Genomic DNA, 3,808 nt, shown 5'->3' on the forward strand with positions numbered 1-3,808 from the left:
ACACACAGATCCCACTATGTGACACAGAGGTGGAATCCCAGCTTGCCATGCCTAAATAAGGATGAAACAAGCACCGACAGCTCGTCCTTCTCATCCCAATTGGTCTCCAAGCTTTTGTGCGGCAGAAGTGTTCCATGACGCACCTTCTTCGTCGAGCACGTGTAAACTGTGCCGATTTCATTGGAAGACGCTCGTGTCGCTCAACTGTCCGACACAGTCGGGGGGCGGGGATGTGAACATATCTGTGGAAGCTACAGTATGTTGAATAGATGAATAACAATGATTCCCAGTTCATTCATGAGAAGAGAGGGAGCACAGCACACATTGGGGAGGGGGCTGGTTGCTGCCAAGCTTGTTCTAATGCGTCACTACTTTGTCACACAACTTGAGACCTGCTGAGCCCCCATCCCTCTGTCTTTCTTTCTTTCTCTCTCACACACACACACACAAAAGCAATTTGCATGTTCGTGTTGTTGTTGTCACCCCTTTACGTGTTCAGGAGTTGAATTCATGCATTCCCTCAGACGTCTTTGCAACAAATCGGACATGTTTTCTTTGTTACCAGGCCTCTGTGTTGTTGCTTTCACACATACCGTCTTCCTCGAAAGCGCCCTTGACGTCACGTACTCGGCTCTTCCCCTCACAGCTCCACACTTTTTCTTTGTTTCTAACATTTAACCCCCAACGTGAGCTGACAAGCTCCTCTGATTCATACATGTCATCGTCCCTCGTAGAGTTCACTAAAAAAATGTCTATAGTCCCATTTGTCTGCACGTCTATTTGGTTAAGTATTCACATCACACATCCTTCAAAAGAAAAAGCCCAAAGTACACACATCTTTTTCATTTTTATCCTTTTGGTCATCTTCACAGCCCATAGGAATCTAAATCTTATCCATAGCAAAGAGAAGCCAACACGAGAGAAATCCTTTTGATCTGGTGTGCAGCCAAGAAGCACTGTCGTTGTTGGCGTAATGCTTGCATGTTATTTCAAAGTTATGCAGATGAATGCATACATGTTGACACATTTGCAAGCTCTGGATGCCTTAAAAGCACCACCTGTACAACATCAACAAACAGAAACTAAATGAAGCTTGAACTGTTGCTACACTTTATCTCTATGGTAATATCGGACACTGTGTGCTATGGTAATTATGACTCTCACTACAGATGCACGTGCACGATCATGCCAAATAATGTATAAGAGACCTCCCGTAGTGAACACACACTGGCACTCGGTATGTGTGTGTGAGTGTGAGTGTGAAAGCGAGAAGGACAGAAAAAGGTGAAAAGTTACTGACGCCAATATGGGCTGGAAAACAGAGCTCGCTGTTGACAGAATAAGCTGAAAATAAAAACGTTGAATGTGTAAATGAGATGGAGACAGAAAGATAGCAGCAGAAGAGGTGTGACGTTTGAGTCATGTACTTGGATCTCTTTGCAGCCAAGAACATTTGGAAGGCTTAAGTGTACGCACACACACACACACACACAGAGACACACACACACACACAGACACACACACAGCGACTGCCGTTGCTGGTATGCCTGAGAGAGGCCCACTGGGAGACACTGCGTCACGCAAGCGGGATCAACGCACGTGCCTGCCTACACACACACACACACACACATACACACACACAAATGCTAACAAAATATACATGCTTATGTGCACAAGACTCGCCACATTTTATGACGGTAACCAGGTAGCCCAAAAATATCCGCATGTTTTTCAGGATATTTGCATTTCACTGTGTATTTTGGTATTTATGAGGAGATGAGTACGTCATAAACTCTACTGTGATCCTGTTCCTGCCCACAAATACCCTTCAATACACTCTGCCGTTTTAACAGAAGTGAAGATGCATGCAAGGAAAACACTCGACGCACCAAACACACACGTATGCAAACATATGCCTGCACAAACACAACACACAGCGGACGGATGGACACATCTGCATCCAGATGTCTCAGATGCATTGTGAAGTAATTTAAAGAGATGAAAGAGAGAATAAGAGGAAGACGGGGAAAGAACGACAATAATTGGGTGAAGAGGAAAAAAAAAGCATTCAAAGGGGGCAGGGCAATAAAATACTACAATTCTTCATTAGCAAATTGCTAAGCTAAGCTAATAAAGCCCCACTCATGTTTCAGCTCCTTGACCTGACCATTAAAGTGACATGACATTGAAACTTCTTTTACTTCAATGCTGTGCTTCTAGGCAATGCTTCGGGTTGGAGATTTGTAGTGAATAAAACCAAACACTTGATTGCAATTTAGACCTTTTGTAATGAGAGAAATCAAACACAGTTCAACCAAATTAAACAGAAATCTATTATCTTGAAATAATTAGAGCTAAAACTATTTTCTAAAACTATTTTATGAAACTTGGTTCCCCTTCCTCTTTTTATTTGGGAAGTGACCTTCTTCATACGTGGTCAAATGGTGCTGTTTTAGTCTTTATTGCTGTCTTATTATTCTTCTTATTATTTTAATTATTATTTTGTTCTGGGATTTTACCAGGCTGTTACGTTGGACTTGGGGAATGTTTTGGTGAGTCTCAAGCACGTGTAGTCTTCCAACAGTGAATTCAAAGTAGAGGTACATGGTGTAGATGACCATGGCCAGAGACAAAGATCTGCTCAGATAGTTTCAGGACTGGGTGCTGAAGAGGCCGCTGTGTGGAGACTGATAGAAGTTTTTCAGGATGGGTTTTGCGCACTCTTTGGCTTTTGGTGCCAACATTTTTGTCATTCACTTTGTTATATGAATTACAGTGGGTAGGGCCGCCTCGCTGTGTTTATAGTGTTTCACTCATTTTTTAAGGGCGACATGGTGGAGCAGTGGTTAGACTTGGACTTAGACTCTTTATTGATCCTTTTGGGATGACTCCAGCAAGGAAATTGAAAGTTCCGGCAGCAGTTTTAGCAAGAAAAAAGAAATAAAAAATAGTTAAAAAGGCAGTATAAAGACAACAAAATAACAATAATGATAATAACAACAATAAGAACATTCGCCAAGTAAACAAAGAAAAGACCATAAATTATTATTTGAGTGGTTAGCACTGTCGCCTAGTGGCTGGAGGGTTCTGGCTTGGGCCCTGTGTGGAGGTTGCATGTTTCTGGGTTTCTGAATGTATCCTGACTTCAGTCTCCGGGGGAGCTGGTCCAAATCAGCAGGGCTTTCTACGTCAGTGGCCGAAACATTTAAATATTCCCGCCCACCACCCCTTCCCATCAGAGCATACGTACAGTGTCTATGTCTCCACCCGCCAGGTACAGCAGTGCCTTCTCGGATATCCCCCACGTTGTTATGGATTCGCGAGCACCACTTTAGGAGACACCATGTCAAAGCACCGTGGAAAGTCTTTTGTTGTTGGCTGTAAAGACGAGCATAAAACACTCCATCGTGTCCCAGCCGGAGGACAGAAGAATGGGATGGGTCATAACACATGTTAAAATGCTCGCTTAACTGCTAGCGTGGCATGGCCTCATACCCTGCAACTGACAAGCTAGCCGTCCTTACTGCGCACAGAGATGGTACAGAAGTGAGATGCCTCACTCTGTAGCTACAACAGACCGCTCAACACACAGCGGGAAAAGAGGAGCTGCAGCAATGTCCAGTACAACAAGAGTTTTTTAGAAAATTAAACCACATACCTATTCTGGTTCAACCTCTCAATGCAATTATGAACCTGGAAATGAGCATAACCCTCATGTTGTCCTCGGGTCAATTTGACCCGTTTTCCTACATCAATGTTATTTTTAATTCCCCAAAATAACATGATTGATTCCACACAACGCTCTTTG

Source organism: Etheostoma spectabile, chromosome 2, assembly GCF_008692095.1.
Source record: "Etheostoma spectabile isolate EspeVRDwgs_2016 chromosome 2, UIUC_Espe_1.0, whole genome shotgun sequence".
In the NCBI taxonomy this organism is placed as follows: domain Eukaryota; kingdom Metazoa; phylum Chordata; class Actinopteri; order Perciformes; family Percidae; genus Etheostoma; species Etheostoma spectabile.